Source organism: Muntiacus reevesi, chromosome 2 (assembly GCF_963930625.1).
Source record: "Muntiacus reevesi chromosome 2, mMunRee1.1, whole genome shotgun sequence".
Taxonomy (NCBI): domain Eukaryota; kingdom Metazoa; phylum Chordata; class Mammalia; order Artiodactyla; family Cervidae; genus Muntiacus; species Muntiacus reevesi.
This window is the reverse complement of record NC_089250.1, coordinates 270,792,163-270,817,016: the sequence shown is the minus strand read 5'-3', so window position 1 is coordinate 270,817,016 and position 24,854 is coordinate 270,792,163. Positions and strand designations below refer to the sequence as shown.

The 24,854-nt window shown below is 44.4% G+C and overlaps 1 pseudogene; it reads left to right on the top strand.

The window, feature by feature from the left end:
* The first annotated feature begins 16,889 nt into the window (after positions 1 to 16,889).
* Positions 16,890 to 18,429, top strand: LOC136157582 (zinc finger protein 724-like; annotated as a pseudogene).
* The last annotated feature ends 6,425 nt before the right edge of the window (positions 18,430 to 24,854 follow it).

Genomic DNA, 24,854 nt, shown 5'->3' with positions numbered 1-24,854 from the left:
TTCTTTAAATGGTTAGGGAGTGTTGTAATTTCATTCTCTTTTTTTCTTGTCTAAGGACCCTCCTCCCTGTCGTCTGGTCTGGCTATTAACAAGTTACTTTGGCCTCTTGACCATCTGCCCTGTTTTGAATTCTTTTTCCAGGACCTACCCCAGGACATTTGTTGAAAATAGGTGTTTTTTACTTAACATCCCTGAAGGACTGGTGAATATGAAGTGCCCATCAGTGCAGGTTTTTCAGTTGTTGTTACCAAAGCAGCCACAAGGCAGCAGCATTTTTCATCCTCCCCCCTTTTTGGTAATTTCTTTTTTTTTTCCCTAATAGAGTTGATTTCTGACGTGTTTGCTGTGGGTGTACAGAAACTTGATTCAGTTATAAATAGATGTACAGCTGCTCTTTTCTGGGATCTTTTCCCATGAAGGTTATCACAGCGTTCCTTCAACTTCCTGTGCTATTCAGGTGGTTCTTTTAGATTACCTGTTTGCTGTGTAGTAAAGTGTGCATGTGAGAGTTGGACTATAAAGAAAGCTGAGCGCCGAAGAATTGGTGCTTTTGAATTGTGGTGTTGGAGAAGACGCTTGAGGGTCCCTTGGACTGCAAGGAGATCCAACCAGTCCATGCTAAAGGAGATCAGTCCTGGGTGTTCATTAGAAGGACTGATGCTGAAGCTGAAACTCCAATACTTTGGCCACCTGATGTGAAGAGCTGACTCATTTGAAAAGACCCTGATGCTGGGAAAGATTGAAGGTGAAAGGTCATGCTGATCGCAGGCGGGAAGGCGCCAGCCAGAAAATGCTGACAGGGAAGCCCCTCGCTGAAAGGTCTCAGATAAGCCCCAGGGACAGACATCCACCAATCAACAGCCCGTTGCCAGGCAGACTGATGAACGCAAAGGCGCCAAGACTCCGGCCAATCAAAAAACCGACAGGACCTAAAAGTCCAGTCAGCATCCTGGTCCCACCACTTCCCTATCCAGCGGGGTATATAGGTGTCGCCACCTTTCCCCGCAGATTGCAGACCCCCGCTTTCCCTCTGCTCGCGCCTAGGAGCTCTGCCCGGGAGCGATTGCCCAATAAAGCCTCTTAATACTCGGGCGCTCTCTTTGTCTTGCCGCGGCGTTCTTACAGAAGGCAGGAGGAAAAGGGGACCACAGAGGATAAGTTGGTTGGATGGCATCTCTGACTCAATGGACATGGGTTTGAGTGGACTCCGGGAGTTGGTGATGGATAGGGAGGCCTGGCGTGCTGCAGTCCATGGGTTCACAAAGAGTCGGACATGACTGAGCGACTGAATCGAACCGAACTATACATTTTAATCCCTCTTAGTGTATTCCTCCTGTAACTTAAAAAAATAAAATAAATAAACCAACAATGAGCTGGTTTCTTAACTCTGGGTCTGTTTCTACTTACAAATTATTTCATTTGTATGAGTTTCTGGCTTTCACCTGTAAGTAATATTTTAGCATGTTTGTCTTTGGTCTCATGCCTCAGTGTGATAATCTCTCGGTACATCCATGCTGCTGCCCCTGGTATTTTTATTTTCTGAGTGTATTCTACTGTATAGATGGGCCAGTTAGTCTTCATATTTCTGTCATTGGATATTTTGGCTAATGCTCTGACTTGGTTATTATGAACAGTGCTGCCCTGAAAATTGAAATGTACATATTCTTTTGAATTAGGATTATTTTCCAGATGAAAGCAAGGAGTGCTATTGATGAAAACTGTAATAACTCTCTATTTCGTGTTTTAAGGAACCTCCAAATATTTTCCTTTGTGGCTGCACCCACGCATTTACAGCCCTGCCCTCGGTGTAGGAGGGTTCCCTGTTCCCCTCGCCCTCCGCAGCACTTAAGCTTTGAAGATCTTTTGAGGCCGTTCTGAGCCGTGTGCGGTGATGGCTCATGGTAGTTTTCATTTGCATTTCTTTAATAATTACTGATGTTGAGTATCTTTCCATGGGCTTTTTACTTTCTACGGGGTAGTACAGTTAACCTCTGGGAAGTGGCTTCTTGAAAGTCAGCCCTGTTTTGAGTTCTGTTCGTGTGATTTACCCCGGAAGATTTCTTTAGGGCGGGTGTCATTTAGAGCCCCACAGGACTCAGTAAGAGCATCATCACCGGTTTTCAAGGTGCTGTTACAGGGAATGACCACAAGGTGGCAGCATTTCCCCTTGCTCGCTCTGGTTACCTGGGCAACCGGAGCCTTAGGGCAAGTCCCCTTTCTGGCTTGTCAATGAGAATGCATCCCGGGGATCTTCCCGACCCAGGGGTTGAACTCGCTTCTCTTCTGTCTCCTGCATTGGCTGGTGGATTCTTTACCGCTAGCGCCACCCGGGAAGCCCTAAGGCTTGTGTCTCCTTACTTCTTCCCCCTTACCCTTCATCCCTAAGGCGATCCCAATGATTGCAACACCCCTCTGCAGAGCGAGCTGTCCTCTCAGTGGGGTGACCCTAAGGAAGGAGGCTGGAGGCGGGAACCCCGCCACCAGGAGACACGGGGCCCAGAGGACTTTGCAAAACTCTTCCAGCCCAGAGACCCCACCATCCTTTGGGGGGACTAGATTTAGTTCTGCTGCAGGAGGGTCCCCTGGATCTAGAGACTGTGGACTCATGCAGAGGGGAACAGGAAGCCCATGTTCATTGGGGTGGGGGGCTCATTGGCTGGCATATCCTCCCCAGCGCCCTCAGCCCCAGGACAGTCCCACCTGCGGACCCAGCCTGCTCAGGCAGGAGGGATGTGACCCAGCCCAGATCCCCAAGGCCTGAGGGGAACAGAGCCAGCAGTTCTTTTGCCTTTCTTTTTTTCCTGTTCTTTTTTATGTTTATTTTGAATTTGAGTATATACATGACTTGCATTGTTGTGTGTTTTTTTTTTTTTAATGTGTAAAGCAACATTATTCACTTATATATAGATATGTATGTGTTCTTTCTGGGTTCTTTTTCTCTTATAGGTTATTTATAGAGTCAAAGTAGCGTTCCTTGTGATCTACAGTGGGTCCTTATGGATTATTTGCAGTGTGTATATGTTATTCTCAACATATATTTCTCCCTGCACCCCGCCCTTCGTTTTTGGTAACCATAAGTTTCTTTACTAAATGTATGAAGCTGTTATTGTTTTGTAAAGAAGTTCATTTGTTTCCATGTTTGGATTCCACCTAGAAGTGATAACATGTGATACTTTGTCTCAATTACTTCACCTAGTGTGGCATCTCTAGTTCTTTCCTGTGGCTGGAAGTGGCATTCTTTCATCTTTTTTGGCTGGTAATGCCGCGGTATCTGAACCCCATCTTCTTTAACCATTCATCTGTCCTTCTACACTTAGGTTTCTTTTGTGTCTTGGTGATTGTATCCAGTGATGCCATGATGGTTGGTGTGCAGTATGTTTTGAAAATTTGGTTTTCCCAGGATCCACGCCCAGGCGTGGGATGCTGGGTCATGTGGTACTTTGTTGTTGCATGTCTGAAAGCCCCTTCAGAGCGGATGCACTGATTTACATTTCTACCCACAGGGAAGGAGGGTTCCCTTCTCTCCACACCCCCTCCAGCATTTATTGTCGAATTTTTGAGGTGGCCATGCTGACTGGTGAGAAGTGATACCTCACTGAACTTCTGATTTGCATTTCTCTAACAATTAGGGACGCTGAGCATCTTTTCACGTACTTTATGGTCACCTGGATGCCTTCTCTGGAGAAACGCCCATTTTGATCTTTGGCCCAGTTTTCTATTTTTTTTTTTTTTAATTTGAGCTGCACGGACTGTTTGTATGTTTTGGAGATGAATTCCTTGTATCTCCATTTGCGAACACTTTTTTTTCCTCACCCATTCTGAGGGTTGTCTTTTTCTTTCATTTATGGTTTACATTGCTGCTCAAATGCTTTTAAGGCTAATGAGGTCCCATTTGCTTAGTTTATTTTATTATTCTAAACATGAATCCAAAAAGAACTGGCTGTGATTTATATCAAAGCATGTTCTATATATTTTCCTCAAAAGCTTTATACTGTCCATCCCTCCATTTAGATCTTTAATTGATTTGGCATATGTTTTTCTGCATGGGGTTAAGCAGTGTAGTGATTTCATCGTCTTTTCACTTGTTTGAAGAACCTCCACCTTGTCGTCCATACTGACGGTTAACAGCTTACCTTGCCAGCATCAGTGTAGGAGGTCTCCCGTTTCCCCACACCCTCTCCAGCATTTACTGTTTGCAGACTTTTTGCCAATGGCCATTCTGATCGGAGTGAGGTGATTCCTCATTGTAGTTTTGATTTGAATTTCTGTAAGTTTTAGTGATACTGAAATCTTTTCACGTGGTTATTTAGAAAGACTGTGAGTAAAACTTACCTCCAAACGTTGGCTTCTTGACCAATTGCCAGGTTTTGAGTGCTTTTTCCAGGGTTTTCTAAGGTCGTTCGTTGACAACAGGTGTTTATTCCTGGCATCCCTGAAGGCCTGGTGAATGATACGTCTCCATCTTCACAGGTTTTAAGTTGTTGCTACACAAAGTGGCCACAAGGTGGCAACATTTCTTCATGCCCCACCCTTTTTATTATTTTGATCATTTAAATTTTTATATTCTATTGGAGTAGACGTGATTTCCGATGTTGTGCTTGTTTTCGCTTTTCAGGAACTTGAGTCAGTTATACATAGACATGTATCTATTAGACATGTGCCTTCTATTACATTGAGAAAAACTGTACTTTGGAAAAATACATGTTTTTAGAGGTTCTAAAATATGTCCTTGAGTTTGCTAATCAGAGACTGCCAGTTCAACAAATAATTCACAATTGCTTTCATCTTGGTTTTCACTAGGGGTTAATTTTTTAAAGGTTAAAATTTATGGACTCAAATCTAGTAAAGTGACAAGGAAAATGTTTGAGTGTGTATAGCAAGTCAGATATGTGCTGTCAGTGAGAGAAGAATATAAAGACTGGAAATATTTTTGTTGTAAAAAAGTAATGATAATTCTATTCTCTAGTCAGTCATTTATAAATGGGGAAAGTAGAACAAATTAATAAATTCTTGGCCTTGAGAGGCCTTTTGGGAATTTAGTCTCAGACTCCTGAGGAATTACAGCAGAGTCAGTATAGAAGAAGCTGTGTGGTCAGCACACCAGACTTAGTTTTAAAACAAGTTAGTCTTGGCCTAATTTAATGAAAATGGAGGCAATTTTAGAAAGAAAATATGTTTCACTAAATATTAAATTCTAGCTTTGTTAATTAAGGTCTATGTTTACTAAGAAGATCTTATGACACAGTGCCTTGCTTTTATGTAATAATGCTAATGAGAGTTAACTGAATTATTAAGGGGCTCTCTAAGTTCATCTCTAAAACTTACCTCAGTGATCAATCGTTGGATAAAAGTCGGAATCTCCATGATCTATAGCCAGGAGATTAACACCAGGCTACAGTTACTTAACAAACTAAGTCAGAGGACCTGGGACATATTGACTACACTTAAAACAGGTTCTCAAATTCTTACTTATGATCCTACTAATACTGCTAGCTGTATTATTTCCTTTTCTGCCTCCTTTCCACAGTTGTTTCCTGCATTATTGAATGTGTGACTGAGCGGCTGATAAAATGATGATATGAGATCAGTGAGGGTGATGGTGAAACTCTAGATGTGGGAAGAAGCAACAAGAGGGAACGTTTTCATGGACCATAGAGGCGGGTGAGACAGGCGATCCAGGGTCTATTGGCTCCTGTTTCTTGGGTTAGTGGCCTGTCAGCAGAATCTTTGCCAGACCTAGGAATGAGCATTCCTAGCACCATGGGACAAAATGGACGTGATATGCCCCAACCATGGTCAAATTTATGGCCACAAAGGGGCCATGCCGACTGCAAAGGAGCACTTGCCGTCTGCCCCAGCTAGGATTAAATCAGGACTTGCTGCAGCGCCTGCCCTGGGGCAGATCAGGAGCGAGGCATCTGTGCTCTGGGAAAAGCTGGCAGAACAGGCCTTCGGATAGTTAGATACTCTCATGAGGGCAAAGATTTTCATGAGACCAGATTCTTGCCTCTTCTCATACCTAGAGGAGCACTAAAGTCAGTAACAGTGACAACTGCTCTGATTAATATGGGAATCAAAGGTTAGAACCTACTTAGATAAAACTAGACAACTGGCTACCAGGCTACAGGTCTCCTTGAAGTGCCAGGTCTAGACTGGGATTCCAGCTTATTCAACTGGGGAAAAATTGTGATTGATTTTTTATATGAATGTTCAGGTTTTCACTCCTCCAACTACTTGAAACTGAGTCTGTCACACCTATGTCAGTCACTCTGGGCTAAAACAAAGACATCAAAGCATGTGAGACCACCCCAAAAGGCTCCATTCCTTTGGAGAGGGTAGCACCAGTGTGACTCTATCTGAACCAGGATCAAAATTGCTAAAAAATGTAACCTGGTCTTTACTCCTGCTATAGCTCCTGCTCACAATAATTTGTGATAATTAATCACAGATCTTTGGCCCCTGGCTTTTTAAATCCACTTGTTATGTTTGTCTCTTCCAGATTACGATGGTTTCCCATCAAGATAATGGTTCTAGCTACTCCTCGGAACAGATCCTGTGGGATTAACAACAGAAGTCACCCTGGGGCCCCTGAATGAGACAGGGTGAGAGCTGCATGCCCCCAGCTAGGTAAGATCTACAAGCCCCATGCCAGCCTGAAGAAGCTACAGAAGACAGACCTTCGCCATTCAGCCTCACAATAAAAATTTTGGGGGTTCATGTCTCTCAGCAGGATTTGATGTAGGTGATAGAGGGGCCTGTGGGCTGGACAGCTGGTGTTTGTCAAGTGGAGTGAAATGGAAGCTTTGTTTTCACTCACACACTCCAAGGACAAACCTAGTGGCAGAAGCTGAAGTCTGCTAGTGTGAAGAGATAAGGTGTCCACTTCTGAGGTCAAAGAAGACTGCCCTGTACAAGGGCAGGAAGGCGCCTTGATGGCCAAAAAGTGAGGGGGCCCCATCCCATAATAAGTGTGGACATGCACCCACAGGCCTCTGTGGGGGGATCAGTCTTAGCAAATGTTGTGCCCACGTCTTGGGGAGGGTGCAGGGACCAGTCAGGTGTGAAAAAAGAGACAAGGTGATCGGCCAAAGGTAACCGAAGACCCAGAAGGACGGTCCTGAATGAGGGACTTACATCGCCTCCCCCTGGCTCCTCCTCAGGACACACACACACTTCTCTTGCTTCTGCATGTCTGCGCCACTCCTGTCTTAAACACCCTGTGTTTCTCTACACTCTCCCAGATGTTATGGTGTGTCAATAACAATGGACTTCTATACATATTTACACCTCTTGCCTCCTTAATATATTCTTGAGTTCAAACCAGGGAACGACCGAAGGTCACTTTGCTTCTACACTCCGGCCACCTTCGGTCTTGTGGGTGGCAGGCCTGCTTTTCATCCAGGGCACCCTGGTTCAACTCCGGGCAGGGAGCCGAGATCTCTCTCCAGGCCAGCTCACGGCGGTCTTCCCGAGATCACGATCGTACGTTTTCTGTCGCCACGGCTGAAAAAGGCGTTATTTCATCGCATGTTGTGGTAGAATAATATCGCCTTGTATGTCTGTACTGCATCTTTTCTCTCCGCCATCTCTCCTTCTAAACGTTGGTTGCTTCACCCTCTTGGTTATTGAACCTAGAGCTGCCGATATCACTGGGGTGTGGCTCTCTTCTAAAATATTAGTTTTTCTCCAGATCTCTCCCCAGGCATGGGAGCCCAATCAATGAAAATTCATACACATATATGATTTTTTAATTTATTTTTTATTGCTGGATAATAGCTTTGAAATTTTCTGTCAGTTTCTGACTAAGCTCATGCCAGCTCTAATTATAATTTATTTGAGGTTGAAGTGATTTATGATGTATGGGCCTTAGTGAGTAGCAAATTCAGGCCTTAGTGGGAACAGAGACAAGCCTTAGCATTGACCAGACTCGGTGTGAACTAGAGTCAGGCCTTAGTGTGGACCCGAGTCTGTACTGAGTGTCGACCAGAGTCTGGCCTTAGCGTGGACCAGAGTCAGGTCTAGGTCTGGACCAGAGCCAGACCTAAGTGGGTAACAGTCACGCATCAGGTAGACTGGGTTCCACACTCAGGCCTGACTCTGGTCCACATAAGGCCTGACTCTGGTACTTACTTACCCGGACTCAGGTCCATCCTGAGACCTGATTCTGGCGCACGCCAAGGCCATACTCTGGGGCACACTAAGCCCTGACTCTGGTACTCACTTAGACCTGACTGTGGTACTCATTTTGGCCTGACCCTGGTCCCCTCCTATGCCTGTCTGTCATCCTCACTTAGGACAGACTCTGGTCCACACTAACTAAGGCCTGACTCTGGTCGTCATTAGGACTGACTTTGGTCCACACTCAGGCCTCACCCTGGTCCACACTCAGGCCCGGCTGTGGTTCTGGCTTAATCCTGACTCTGGTACAAGTTAGGCCTGACCCTGGTAAAAACAACTGTGAAAACCTGGGGGCAGTTAACATCCACCAAGCCTGCGTGTGCGCTCAGTTGATTCAGTCGTGTCTGATTCTTTGTGACGCTGTGGACTGTGGCCCACCAGTCTCTGTCCGTTGGATTCTCCAGGTAACAATTCTGGAATGGGTTTCCATGCCCACCTCGAGGTATCTTCTTGACCCAGACATCCAACCAGTGACGTCTCCTGCGTTTTCTGCATCTCAGGCAGATTCTTTACTGCAGAGCCACCCGAGAAGGCCCTCACCAAGCTTGGGGACCGTCAAAAAACAAAGAAACAAAAAAAAAACCCTACTCCCAACAACTGTTCTCTGGAAGGTAGTGGACAAACAGCCTAAGACCCAAATCACCAAGGCCCCACCTCGCACCCCCCTCCCTGGAGGCCCCACCGTGGCAGGACCCCACCCCACTGTGCTTCTCCATGGGAGGCCCTGCCCCCCCTCCTCCCCAGGGGTCCCACCCCACCCCTCACTGGTTTCAGAATCAGGTCCTCACTAAGCCAAGATTCCGGTTCTCATACGGCTCTACCCTGGTTCTCACAAGGCCCCACTGGTTCTCAGGCCCGACTCTGGTTCTAAAGCCTGCCGCCGGTCCTCACTGAGGCCTTTGCGCCCGTCAGCACTGTGCCTGCCGTGCCAGCACTCGGTGCTACTTCCTTGCCCTGGACGTCCTCCTGGGCTCCGCTTTGCCTTTGGCCTCTTACCTGGTTTCCTTTTCCACACCCACTCTTCCCTGGACCCTCCCCAGCACGCATGTACAGCCTTTTCCTCACGTTGATCCCCCACACAGGCCTGTGGTGCGTGTCCACACTTCCTGTGGGATGGGGCCACATGCTTCTCTCGGCCCCAAGTATCCCTCCTGCCCGTGTGCCGAGAGGGAAGCTTTCCGTGTCCTCAGGACTGGGCATTTTATCTCTTTACCCCAGCAGGCCTCAGCTTCTGCCACTAGCTCTGTCCTTGGAGTGTCTGGGTGAGAGCAAAGCTTCAACTTTACTCCACTCGACAGACCAGCTTTCCAGCCTGGGGGCCCTCTGTCTTTTCCCTTAAATCCCTCTGAGAGACACGAACCAAAAAGATGTTTATTGGGAAGATGAAGGTGGAGGTCTCTCTTCTGTAGCTTCTTCAGGCTGGCATGGGACTGTAGACCCCACCTAGCTGGGGTCACAGAGCTCTCGCCCTGTCTCATTAAGGGACCCCAGGGTGACTTCTGTTGTTATTCCCACAGGATCTGTTCTGAAAATTGGCTGGAATCTCTGCATCACCACTATCTTGATGTGAAACTGTAGTAATCTGAAAGAGACGAATTTAGCAAGGAGATTTAGAAAGGCAGGGGCCAAAGATCAGTAAAAGAATTACTGTGACCAGGGGCCCAAGCAGGAGTAAGAGCCAAGTTATGTTTTTTAGCAATTTTGATCTAGATAGAGTCAGCACTTGTGCTACCCTCTCCAAGGGAATGTAGCCTTCTGCTGTGGTCTCACATGCTTTGATGTCGTTTGTATTAGCCCAGAGTGATTACGGGAGGTGTGACAGACTCAGTCGAAGTAGTTGGAGGAGTGAAAACTTGAACATTAATAAGCAAAGTAGATCTCTCATTTTTTTTTTTTTTTTCCAGGAGAGTAAGCTTGAATTCCAGTCTAGATCTAGCACTTCAAGGAGACCTTTAGTCTGGTAGCCAGTTGTTTAGATTTATCTAAATAGAGTTTAACCTCTGATGTGGTATTATTAGAACACAAAAAAATCACAAAACCCAGAGCAGTTGTCAGAGTTACTGATTTTAGTGCTTCTCTAGGCATGAGAAGAGGCAGGAATCTGGGCTCATGAAAATCTTTACCTGAAAACATCTGACTGTCTGCAGGCTTGTTCTGCCAGTTCTCCCAGAGCACAGAGGCCGCGCTCGTGACCTCCCCCCTCAGCGCCTTTCAGGGGGTGCTGAAGGCCAACAGTGGCGGTGGCTCCTGATTTAATCTTCACAGGAGCAGACAGCAGGAGCCAGCTTCCTGTCAGCATGGCCCCTTCATGGCCGTAAGTCTGACCACGGTTTTGGTGGCATTTCACATCCGGTTTGAGCCATGGTGCTAGGAATGTTCGTTCCCAGGCCTGGCAGAGAGTCCGCTGACAGGGCGCGCAGTGCAACGTCACTGGACGAGGCCATAACGCAGTAACCAGGAGCCGCTAGACCACCTATGTGGACAGCAAGATGGCTGTCTGAGGAGGCCTTACAAATAGCTGAGAAAAGTAGAGAAGCGAAAGGCAAAGGAGGAAAGGAAGGATATACGCATTTGAATGCAGAGGTCCAAAGAAGAGCAAGGAGAGATAAGAAAGCCTTCCTGAGTGATCAATGTAAAAAAACAGAAGAAAACAATAGAATGGGAAAGACTAGAGATCTCGTCACAAAAATCAGAGATACCAAGGGAACATTTCATGCAAAGATGGGCTCAATAAAGGACAGAAATGGTATGGACCTAACAGAAGCAGAAGAGATTAAGAAGAGGTGGCAAGAATACACAGAAGAACTGTACAAAAAAGGTCTTAATGACCCAGATAACCACAATGGTGTCACTCACCTAGAGCCAGACATCCTGGAGTGTGAAGTCAACTGGGCCTTAGAAAGAATTACTACCAACAAGGCTAGTGGAGGTGATGGAATTCCAGCTGAGCTATTTTAAATCCTAAAAGATGATGCTGTGAAAGTGCTTCACTAGGTATGCCAGCAAATTTGGAAAACTCAGCAGTGGCCACAGGACTGGAAAAGGTCAGTTTTCATTCCAGTCCCAAAGAAGGGCAATGCCAAAGAATGTTCAAACTACTGCACAATAGCACTCATTTCACATGCTACCAAGGTAATGCTGAAAATCCTTCAAGCCAGCCTTCAACTGTACGTGAACTGAGAACTTCCAGATGTACAAGCCAGATTTGGAAAATGCAGATTAAATTGCCAACATTCATTGGATCATAGAGAAAGGGAATTCCAGAAAAACATCCACTTCTGCTTTATTGACTACACTAAAGCGTTTGACTGTGTGGATCACAACAAACTGTGGAAAATTCTTAAACAGATGAGAATACCAGATCACCTTAGCTGCCCCCTGAGAAACCTGTATGCAGGTCAAGAAGCAACAGTTAGAACCGGACATGGAACAACAGACTGGTTCCAGATTGGGAAAGGAGAATATCAAGGCTGTATATCATCACCCTGCTTCTTTAATGCATATGCAGTGTACATTCTGGAGAGAAACTCTAGTAATGTAATAAGTGATGAAAGAGGTTCATCCCAAATGTAGTTTAGAAAACAGGAGAGGGTTTATACAAGAAAGACAAGTGAATGATGTTTAAAAATAAAAGTACCAAAGTATTTAATCAAATCTAAATAAATATCAAAGAATGTATTGGAATTAATTCCATGTATCAAAGTAAGACAAAGGATTGTTCTAAATTTTCAATAGTTATATCACTTGCTTATTAAGGATAAGACAATGACAGTTCACTGGAATCTTGATGTATCTTTATCATATCAACCAAAGTCATGAATATTAGTTGACATGTTTCTGATAATGACATCTCTGATAACCCTAGAAAAGTATGTGAAAGGCTTCCCAGAAGAGTCATGTAGCTAGTTACACCTTGTATATTAAATGATTAGCCTCTATTTTGTAACCACAGAAGTCACGATTCTCAGCTCATTGTATCAGAGAAATGAATATTGTTGTCTATGTTTGTAAATCTGTATTTTAATTAAGGTCACACAGTGGATTGTAAAAGGTTTTATTATGACTATGTGTGATATCCTCATATGTTAATTAATAAAATTGAATGGTTTTTGGTGATAAAGTTGATGTGTAATGAATGAAGTGTTAACCCACCACCAACATTAAACTCTCCCACCTTCCTTAAGGTTACGGGGGAGAGATTGTGACAATAAACTATTAGGTAGCACAGAGGATAGCATCTGTAACAGTTAGTTACCTTACTACCCTTAACCCTCAAATAATGTGATAATATATTTTCCATCAATTCTGCATGTACCTTCCCCTGCGCCCCGTAACTGCTGGGGCATGGTGACGGCTCTAATAAGAAGGATCCTACAGAGTGCTGCTGAGAGCTCCCCTGAACTGCTCCATGCTGTTGCTGCCTCAGCGTCTGTCTGGGGAGCAGGCAGCCTGCAGGTCCTTGAACTCACACCAGCCAGTCCTGTGAGCACCTGCACTAGATGACCCCCTTCCTTGAGACCAGCAGTCTTGCTGAACCCCCGGGTCTACTTCACAGGACCCCCTTCAGTGACACCCTCAGAGCTCACCAGAATCCTGCTCCTCTGGTTTGAATGGACCCATCCACACTCAGCCTGGGGAGCCCACAGCACTTCACCCAGGGTCACTTAGAAAGGCCTGAACCCCAAGAATTGCAGCTTTCTCTGCCTGGTTCTAGCCTGACCTCCCTCAGAAATTCCCACCCTAAACCCTCCCCTCCTGAGAGGTCTCAGCTGTGCTGAGTGTGAGGGCTGAAGCTCAGGGCTGCTGAGTGTGGGTCTTGGGGGAGAAACATCAGAACAAACAGGGAACTTGCTGAAGACTCATTTCACGGCCCCACCTCAGACCTGCAGATTCATAACTTCTTAGAGTGGGGACCAGACCTCGAGTGGTTCAATTCACTGAAATGGTTCAGGAAGAATCTGAACCATTGGCCAAGTGGTTTCCATCTGTTTCCCATCAGGGTCACGGGACCGGTGTTAGGAAATGACCTCCCCGGCGCCCTCCCGACAGAGTTCTCTCTTGGCCCTGTGGGAGCCCCAGTGTGGTGTGTAGGAAGTGCTCCAGGGGATTCTAGGGGGGGGGCCCGTGTTAAGGACATGGCTCCTGGTCCATTTGTGAGAGCTGAGGCCCAGCGTCAGTCCGCGGAGAGGCAGCAAGTTCTGCTCTGCGTGGGCTTTAAAGGGGCAAGTCAGTGCAACCCACACACCTGTGTGAGCACAATTTGGGGGAATTTATAAGAAGAAAGAAGAGTAGACGACAACAACAACAACAATTTGATAGATTTGTCTCCACGGAGGAGCTGATTGTCCTGAATCTCGCCTGAGACGAAGGACAGGAGAGGTCGGCCTTTCTCGCTTTTCAAGGTCCTTCTGCCTGTGGGGGTGTTGGGAGCAGGCGAAGGAGCTGTGCTGGCACCTCTGGAGGTGTAATCTCACGATGCTGAGGTGATTCCTCCACAGTCGTGATGCGAAAACGACCCAGGGCAGGAGGAAGAAGAGGAGGGAATGGCAGCTTCTCAGGGGAATGTCCTGATTCAGGTGAGAGGCTGTGTCTGCTTTTTCCTCCTTAAATGCCCTGGGTTGAAAACATATACATCTTTAATTCTCTTTTTCAGATATTCTTGCCTGGCGAGGTGGTTTTCAACTATTAAATCCTATTTTTTCTTTTATTTTATGAGTCACAATCTGGATCTTCTCTGTGCATGGGCCTCTTCTCCTTTCTGCCTCCAGGCTCCCTACAGGGCATGAAGCATTCCCAGGGGGAATGAACAGCTTTCAGTTTTTCAAAATATTCCCTTTTGGAAAGATCAACAAGGGAACGCTTTGATATGCAGAATTCCCCTTGGGATGGGGTGGGGTCGCAAAGAGTCAGACACGACTGAGCGACTGTTCAGTTCAGTGTAGTCACTCAGTCGTGTCCAACTCTTTGCGACCCCGTGAATCACAGCACGCCAGGCCTCCCTGTCCATGACCAACTCTCGGAGTTTAGTCTAACTCATGACCATCTAGTCGGTGACGCCATCCAGCCATCTCATCCTCTGTCATCCCCTTCTCCTCCTGCCCCCAATCTCTCCCAGCATCAGGGTCTTTTCCAATGAGTCAACTCTTCTCATGAGGTGGCCAAAGTATTGGAGTTTCAGCTTCAGCATCAGTCCTTCCAATGAACACCCAGGACTGATCTCCTTCAGGAGGGACTGGTCGGATCTCCTTGCAGTCCAAGGGACTCTCAAGAGTCTTCTCCAATATCCTAGTTCAAAAGCATCAATTTTTGGGCGCTCAGCTTTCCTCACAGTCTAGAATTCCTTAGAGACTTTTGAAAAAAATCTGACTATTCTCTACATTGGTAAGAAAGGTCTATTGTTTAAATGTGCTATTAGGGGAGAACAGGGGAGGTATTTTTGGAGTAAAAATGCATAAAACTGAAATTTTCTCAAGATACACTGAGATTTCCTTAATTTTGCCAAAAGTACCTGAGCAGAGACCATGTGTCTTCTCGAGTGTTTCTCTCACCTGACACCAGTTTATCCCATTACACCTGATGGTCACTGATTTGGGTGTCTTCTGCTAGGTTCTCACACCATGAAGTTCCATTTTTTTCTGTTTATCTTTAATAAAATCTTGGAAAGACGTAGTGAGGGGGGTGCAAAATCCAACACAGTTAAGGTGGAAACTCCACTGCCTCCTAGTGTCTCTTTGCTGCTCGTTGGCTCTGAAATATGAGCACTCAGCTGTGTTCAGGAGAGATACCAAGTTTTGTAAGGAGAGGCTTTCATTAGTCAAGTCAGACACTTTCCCTTATGGGTTATTACAAATGTTGAGAATAGTTCCCTGGGCTATGCAGCAGATCCTTCTTGGTTGTTTTTGTACATATTAGAGTATATATGTTAAACACAAAGTCCTAATTGTGTTCATTTTTCTTTCTTTTTTTTGGTGTGTGTATTCATTTTTATAAAGAGCAGGTCCCTTTGGAGTAAAGGAAGAATCCCAGCGCTAGGTGTGAATGAATGAAGCAGATGACACAGGTGAGGGGTCCAAAGACCACAGAGGAAGCCAGACTTGTTCAGGTGGTATGGGGAGGCCTGCTTCACTAGAGTGAGAAGCCTGGGTTTATTTCTGTCAAAGAGGGACATGACCTTCCCCGTTCTCCTGCTCTTAAACCTTCGTGTGTTGTTCTTCAGCTCCAGGGGTTTTTCCCTCACTTTCACTGAGAGCCAAAACCTTCCTGCTGGTCTCTGGGGACCTGCATACTCTCGCTGCTTTGGGGGACCTAGGAAAGGCTGCTCACAGTTCTGACAAAGTCTGCCTTAAAGCCTTTCCAAATTCCTGACTCTGCCTCAAGTCAGAAACGTGTGAGGAGAGTTGTGGAGATGCTGGGATTAGTTGACAAAATTCCAGAAATACTGGGAACAGATATATGCTTCCTGCTTTCCAGTTTCCAATGGAAACTTCAAACATGGCTCTCCGAAGTTCAGACTCAGTTCCTGAGATCATAAAATGTAATCCCCAATTTCTACCTCCCAATTTTTACTTTCTATGAGCAAATTTTAGACATTTTAGGTGGATTTACCCCAGCTCATCAATGCTAAAACCATGTAATATATCTATTAACTCACAGAAATATTTTTTACTGTTCTTTTATTTTGTACTGGAGTATAACCGATGAACAATGTTGTGGGCAGCAGAGTGACTCAGCCATCCATGTACATGTGTCCTTTCTCCCCCAGATTCCCCTCCTATCCAGGCTGCCACATGACATTGAGCAGATTTCCCTCTGCAGTACAGCAGGAACTTGTTGGCTATCCATTTTATATAGTAGTGTGTACATGGTGATCCCTTATGGAGAACTGATATTTATTTTTCTTGAAAGGTTGCTGAAATTTTCCAGTTAATTCATCTACTCCAGGGATTTTTTAAATTACTTTTTTACTCTTTACTAATAGTTTTAATTGTGCTATAATTTTTTAATTCACTCATGCTAACATCTAAGGTGTTCTGTGTTTCTAAGAATTAAATCTTTCTTTGAGGTATTCAACTCTTTGGTATAGTATCATTCATCCTAACCTGATAGAATGAGTTTTTGTTCTATGTAACATGTACAGGGCTGTTGTTTTTACTTCTGATTTTACTTGCTTCTCACCTCTTATTAATCTAACTAAGGGTTTGTCAGTATTGCATACAACTGTAAAGCATATTCACTCCAAGTACTAAGTGGGATCTCGGTTATTTGTTATCTTCCAGTGATATCTTCTCATGACACCCAGGGTTTGTTCCCAAAGAAGCCGTGCATAGGAGATTCATGTGTGAGGTGCTGGGAAGTTCTGAGAGCTCTCAGCTTGGAAATCTGTACTTAATGAAAGACTGGGAAAGTAAGGGGGCCTGTGAAGGGCAAAAAGATGTTGTTTTAGATGTAACCAAATTGGGACAATTATCCATGATGAAAACATGATTGCCAAAAGAAATTGAGGATATGTGTCAAATTGGGAAAAATCCCATTTGAAGTCAATAAGTTCGGCAGAAAAATATGTTTTTGTAAGCAAGGACACATATGATTTAAAAAAAAATACATATTCTCTGATGTGAAATTTTGAAAACATGGAAAGTCACCTAGTCTATGCTACAAATAATCACTCAAGCCAGTATGAACATAGGTTTGAATTAAACAGTCAGTCATACATGTCTGAAAGCCAGAGATTTGAAAATGAAGGAAGAAAATCTCACTATGATCAAGTTCAGAGATCCTTTAATGAGGGCTCATTACTTTTCCACCAACAAACATTTTCTCCCTATTCCAATATCTGTAATGTCGATAATAATGAGAGAATCTTTATCTGGCCACCGTCATTCAACGGGTATCATAGTACAGATAATGCGGAACAACCTTCCATGTGTAATCCAGTGAGTGAGGCCTTAAGCAAGAACTCCATCTTCAGTTATTACAACAGTATTTATGATGGAGCCAGAATCTACCCATGCCTTGAACCAGGGAATCACTTTGACCAAGACTCAGGTCTCATGAATCACCAGAGAACTCAGTGTTCAGAGAACCATGATGAAAGGGATGAATGTAGAAATGTCTTTTATCAAAGCCCAAATCTTATTACAGATAGGAATATCCACACTGAAGAAAACAATTACCAATTTAGTGAATGTGTTCAAGTTTCTAACCAGTCATCACAACTTACTCAACATCCGAGTATTCATGCTAAGGGGGAACATGGCAAGTGGAATAAATGTGGGAAAGTCTTTCCTCAATTATCAGATCTAAACGGACACAGGAAAACCCATACTGGAGGGAAACCTAACCAATGCACAGAATGTGGCAAAACCTTTAGCAAGCCCTCAAACCTTACTCGACATCTCAGAACTCATACAGCAGAGAAGACTTACAAATGTACAGAATGTGGCAAAGCCTTTACTCGGAATTCAAACCTTAATCAACATAGGCGAATCCATACTGAGGAAAAGTCATATAAATGTCAGAATTGTGGGAAAGCCTTTAACCAAAGTACGGCACTTATTCAACATCAGCGAATCCATACTGGGGAGAAGCCATATAAATGTCAGAATTGTGGGAAAGCTTTTAATCAAAGTACGACACTTACTCGACATCCATATTGGGGAGAAACCATACAAGTGTAAAGAATGTGGCAAAGCTTTTATCAGTTCCTCAAATCTTAATCGACATCAAAGAATTCATACTGGGGAGAAGCCTTATAAATGTACAGAATGTAACAAAGCCTTTAATCAGCGCTCAAACCTTATCCATCATCAGAGAATTCATACTGGGAAGAAATTATACAAATGTACAGAATGTGGCAAAGCCTTTATCAGGCGTTCACATATTATTCAACATCAGCGAACTCATACAGGTGAGAAACCTTATAAATGTACACAATGTGGCAAAGTCTTTAATCACAACTCAACACTTACTCAACATCAGCGAATTCATACAGGAGAGAAGCCTTATAAATATACAGAATGTGGCAAAGCCTTTAATCAGAGTTCAAACCTTAATAAACATAGGCGAATTCATACAGGAGAGAAGACTTATAAATGTACAGAATGTGGCAAAGCCTTTAATCAGAGTTCAAACCTTAATAAACATAGGCGAATTCATACTGGGGAGAAACCATACAAATGTAAAGAATGAGGCAAAGCTTTTAACTGACACTCAAACCCTACTAGTCATAACATAATTCATACTGCCAAGTAGTCTTACAAATATAAATAATGTGACAGAGCTTTGAAGTGAACCGTCACCTCATTCAGCATCAGAGAGCGTGTGCTGGAGACAGACCCTACAAATGTAATAAGTGAGGAAACAGGTTTGTCCTAAGCATACACATCAGAAAATGCCGGAGGGTTCATCTTGGGAAGAACGTTTAATGCTGTGAGAAATGTACAAAACGAATTTAAAAACTCAGGTCTAAATAAATATCAGAGAATTCATCAAAGATAGCATTCAGTCAATAACCCTTTTCTGGTATTACTTTAAATCAGGATATTATAGAAAATAATCCATAGTTAAAACACTTAGAAAACTTATTTGTTACTTGGACCATAGGATCAAGGTGAGAGATGTTGGACAATATAATTATTACCATTGTATGCTTGTTCATATTGACATTATGTGAAAATAAAATTTAATATAACTCAACTTTCAAATTACTACAGGCTAGACCTTTGTTTCTAGTGTGTATGTGAACTCACATGCTTTTTTAAAAACTAATATTCTTGATCTTTGCTGTCTCAAAGTTAAACAAGACCCTTCTATATTAGGTGGAAACAATTTTTATCTACTTTTCTATGGACTATTAAGGATCTTGTAATGTGAAATGTATAGTGGAAGTCTAAATGAAGGTGATGATTGTCATTGTTTAAAACATCCCTCTATGTCACCATTAGGTAAATGTTCAGAGAATAATTCTTTGTATTAAAGTAAGAGAGTCTAAATTTTAAACAGTTGTGCCAATGGTTTTTTATGGATATAAAGATGGCAGTTCACGGAAATCTTGACATATGCTTATAACTGCAATAACTAGAAGTCATGAATTTTAGTTGACATGGTAGCAATCAGGAAATCTTCACAGATACCCAAGAAAAATCTATGTAACCTTTTCCTGAAAGGTCATGTAATTAATGTACATCCTTGTTTACTAAATTTTGACGCTCTCTGTTTTGTAAACCATAAATATCACATTTCTCTGACCATTGTATCAGAAGAACAAGAATGTTTCCAAATGCTTGTAATCTGTATTTTGATCAAAGATTATAAACTTTGGAAAGTTTTATTTAGATTATGTGTGAACTTACTATATGTTAATTAATAAAAGTGAACGGCTTTTCATATATTAAACTTGATGTATAATTGATGAAATGTTCTCATCAGTAACAAGCTTCCAGGTGGTTCAGTGGTAAAGAACCTGCCTGCCAATGCAGGAGACACAGGAGATGTAGGTTTGATCCCTGGGTCAGGAAGATCCCCTGGAGAAGGAAATGGCAACCCACTCCAATATTTTTGCCGTGGGAAATCCCATTGACAGAGGAGGTTGGTGGGCTCCAGTGCATGGGGTTGCCAAGTGTCAGACACAACTGAGCATGTACACATGTATTCCACCACCAATGTTAACACTGATAGAAGCATTAACATCCCCCTGGGTTTTTTTTTTTTAAGTCGTCACTAACTGATGGTGAATACAAAGTATCTGTAACACAGTAGGATGACATCTCATGGGGCTTCCCAGGTAGTGCTAGTGGTAAAGAATTTGTCTGCCAATGCCAGAGACATAAGAGACACTGGTTCGATCCCTGGTTCCGGAAGATCCCCTGGAGGAGGGCAGGGCAACCCATTCCAGTGTTCTTGCCTGGAGAATCCCATGCACAGAGAAGTCTGGCAGGCTACACTCCACGTGGTCACAAAGAGTTGGACACGTCTGAAGTGACTTAGGATGCACGTAGAATGACATCTCATGGTAACTCCTCTTTTTCTACTGGCCATAACCCTCAAATAACTTGAGATCATATTTTCCATAAATGGTACAGTGCATCATTTCCTCGTTTTTAACATCTGGGACATTATGATGCTTACAGTATGGATTGCATAGGAGTATTGGTGAGAGTTACTTACACTGACCATTATATTGCTGCCTTAGCATCATTTGTGTAGACTGGTGGCCTGCACGTGCCTTGCTTTGACACCAGTTATTCACATAAGCACACGTGCTAGATAACGGCCTGCAAATTCATAAGCAAATGTAAATTCCTCATAGGTCTTCCCTAGCAGCCCTTATAACCAGCCGTCCTCCTAAATCCCAGGTCCTTCTATTTTGATTTATCCATTCATTTATTTCCGGCTACGCTGGGTCTCTGTTGCTATGCGGGCTTTTCTCTAGGTGTGGTGCACGGGTTTCTAACTGCGGGGGCTTCTCTCGTGCAGCGCGGGCTCCAGGGCACACACTTCAGTAGTTGCAGCTCCAGGGCTCCAGAGCACAGGCTCAGTACTTGTGGGCACGGGCTTAGCTGCACCGCGGCCCGTGGGATCTTAATGGCCGGGCATGGAACCCGTGTCCCCTGCGTTGGCAGGAGGATTCTTAGCCACAAGAAAAGTCATTAATTCTCGGTGAGGATGCTTCAAGTTCTCCAGGCAGCCTTGATGCACAGAGACACCTGAGAAGAGGCTCTGGGACATGAGGGAGAAGCATTCTAAAGCTCTGATCTTGACCATCATCAGAATAAAAAGGGAAAAATTTAGCAGTTGAAAACCACCTCAATAGGCAACATCAGAAGTAGAGAATGAAAGGTTTATAAACTGTTAATGCAGGGCATTTCAGGAGGAAAAGCAGACGTAGCCTCTGACCCAGGACAGGACATTTACCCGAGAAGCTGCCATTTCCTCCTCTTTTCCTCCTGCCCTGGGTCGTTTTCTCCTCAAGGTCATGGGGAAGAATCACTCAGTGTCCTGAGATTACACCTTCCAAGGCGTCAGCAGGGCGCCTTCGCCTGCTCCCCACACGCAAACGGGCAGGAGCTTGACAAGCCGAGAAGGCCCACCTCTCCTGTCCTTGTCTCAGGAGAGATCAGGACGATCAGCTCCCCCGGAGACGCACCGTCAGGCTCTCCTTTGTGTTCACACGCGTCCGCTCCCCGGATTCCGCCAGCACGGGACCGGTGAGCGGCACCGGCGTCCGCCTCCCGACCCCGGCCGGCAGACCCCGCCGCCCCTCCGGGCCTGAAGCTGGCGCTGAGCCCTCGCAGACGCGCCGAAGCCCCGCGTTCAGCCCGGGCCGCGCCGGGAGCCGGAAGACGAGCAGCGCGGCTGCTCCCCGGGAGCAGGGGCCGGAGTTTGCGAGGAGGGGCCTCCTGGGCCCCCAGATGAGAACCGCTTCCCTGAAGATGTTCTCTGCAGCCTTAAAGTGGATACGAAGCCTCCCCAGTCTAAGAAGTGGTGAGTTGGCCGGTTTGAGGGGAAGCCGTGAGCCGGCACGTTGAACAAGCCCTGTGGGTGCTGACGCGGCTCCTGTGACACCCGTCTTCCGTGGCTCTGAGCCGGAGCCATCGCACACAGCACCCCTGGGAGCCCTGAGCAGGCGAGGGCGCGGGGCTGGAACCTCTGAGAACGCCGGCTCGTCCGCCTGATGCCCGGGAGGGGCTCCTCCTGGGGGCGGCCCTCCGTGGCCGCGAGCTGCGCTTGGGGAAGGGGAGGCGGAGGCGAGTGGAGGACAAAGTCACATGACGCCCTTGGCGGGGTGAGGCTTGCTCTCCCAGATCTTCCAAAGTTACCCCGAGTCCCGGGCCCTGTCTCCCCCTCCCCTCCCTGGGGCCACGTGCTTCCGTGCTCAGTAGCTCAGCCGTGTCCCGCTCTTCTGCGACCCCGTGGGGGAGAGCCCTCCAAGCTCCTCTGCCCTTGGGGTTTCCCAGCAGGAATACTGGCGTGGGTTGTCATTCCCTTCAGGGGATCTTCCTGACCCAGGGATCGAGCCATCGTCTCCTGGGTCTCCTACATGACAGGCGGATTCTTTACCACTGAGCCACCTGGGAAGACCCTTGGGGCCACAGGCATTCCCAAAATGATTTGCGTTGTGACCACCTATCCGTAGGTGAGGGGGCCTCCATCTTCAGAGACCTGGGGACGCCAAGGTATTTAGATCACAGCTTTCTCTGAAAATGAACCAAAGGCAGTCACGGAGGATGGATTAAAATGGGACGGGACCAAAGCCTTTGGACATGATGCCGTAAATGTGTATTTGATCATACACAAAGGAAGTAGTGATCAATATTAAGTGATAAGGCACATTGTAACTGAATTTGAAGATGAGAGTTTTTTTGGTGTTGCTGCCCTATTGTATGTGTGTTTCTACATTTTAAGAATTGTTTGGGGGATTTCCCTGGTGGGCCAACGGTTAAGAATCTGCCTTGCAATGCAGAGGACATGGGTTTCATCCCTGGTCAGGGAACTAGGATCCCACATGCCACAGGGCAACTAAGTCCATGCTCCCACAACTAGGACCTGACTCAATCAAATAAATAAATACTAAAGAAAAAAAAAAAAAAAGAATAATGTGGCTATAGTTTGTTCTCTCCCTACTCTTTACCTGATATTTTATCACATCTATAAAGTGCGTTAATTGAGATAAAAATAAAACAAGGGAAACATATCCATTCTCTAAATATTAGTTGAGAGCATTAAATCTTTTTAAAATGATCCTATGAAGTGTGCATGCCCCAATAACAATGTACTTTTTAAAGTTTAAAGATTATTTTTAGAGAAGGTTTAGTTTCACAGAAAAATTCAGAGAAAGGTACAGAAATTTTCATATGCTTCTTATTCCCACATACATATAACCTCCTTTTTTATCATCCTCCTCCACCATAGGGGTACTTCTGTTACCACTGATGAATCTATAGTGATATCATAAGTATTTAGGGTCCATAGTTTACCTTATAGTTCACTTTCAGGGTTGTACTGTTTGTGACACTGGAGAAACATATAGTGACATGAATCCATTATTTATAAGCATTGAATTTATTAATAATCAAACTTGATAAGTTTTCCATTTATTTTTGTTTACATTTTTTTTTAAAAGGAAACTCCATACTGTTCTCCACTTTGACTGTACCAGTGTACATTCTTTCTAACAGTGACGTTCCCACCAAGTAGGGTTCTCTTTTCTCCAGACCCTCTTTAGCACTATTATTTGTAGACTTTTTTGATGATGGGCATTCTTTTGTAAGGTGATATCTCACTGCAGTTTCGATTTGCATTTCTCTAATAATTAGTGATCACCTAGTGACAAGGGGGTGAGAGTCTCCAAGAGTTAAAACTAACTTTATCTGTAACAAAGATGTACATTTGGTTGTCAGGGAATACTCCCCGCCCTTGGAACCAGCATGGGAGTACTAGCTCAAAAAGGAGTAATTGAAGTAGTTCTGGTTCTTTTAGGGTTTGTTTTTTTCTTTTTTCTCAGCTTGCTTCTGGGTTTAATTACCTTTGGTTACCTTTCAGACAATGGAGAAGGAAATGGCAACCCACTCCAGTATTCTTGCCTGGAGAATCCCGTGGACAGGGGAGCCTGGTGGGCTGCAGTCCATGGGGTCACACAGAGTCAGACACGACTGAAGTGACTTAGCATGTGTGCATGCAATAATTAGTGATGTTGAGCATCTTTTCATGTGCCTCTTGGCCATCTGTATGTCTTCTTTGGAGAAATGTCTGTTTAGGTCTTCTGCCCATTTTTGATTGCATTTTTTGGGTACTCAGTTACATGAATGATTTGTAAGTTTTGGAGACTAATTCCTTGTCAGTCACAAACATTTCCTCCCATTCCGTGGGCTTTTTGTTTTATTTGTGGTTTCCTTTGAGTTAAATTTGGTCCAACTTGTTTGCTTTTGCTTTTACTTCCATTGCTGTAGTGGATGGATTGAAAAAGATGTTGCTGAGATTTATGTCAAATAATGTTCTGCCTATGTTTTTCTCTAAGGATTTTATAGTATCCAGACTTAAAAATAAGGAAACCAAACACCCGTCTCAGTGTACCTGTCAATACTTCCAAGTTTAATGGCACACGGAGCTCAAGGGACTGAATATTTCTTGAGACACCTGGCACCCATTTTATTGACTGTTCTTTTAGAATTCAAATTCTTTGAATTAAAAAATTAACTGTTAAAAAAATAAAAGTTTTCCACAAATCGTTTTCACTGTCCAGAAAATCCTCTAGACACAGAATATTCATAGCCCCACCTCTGCTAATCCTTGGATGACACTGAAATTTTTAAAATTAATTTTGACTAGCGTATAGTTGCTTTATAAAGTTGTGTTAGTCTCTACTGCACAGAAAAATAAATCAGTCATACACATACATATACCCGCTCCGTTTTGGGCTTCTTTCAGACTCAGGTCAGCACAGAGCACTGAGCATTGAGTACTCTGTGCTATAGAGCACGTTCTCATCAGTTATCTATTTTATACATAGCATCAAGAGTGTATAGGTGTCAATCCCAATCTGCCAATTCATCCCCTTCACCCCTTCTCCCCCCTTGGTGTCCATACATTTCCTCTCTATGTCTTTGTGTCTTCTTCTACTTTGAAAATAGGATCGTCTACACCTTTTTTCTAGACTCCACATACATGTGTTGATATAT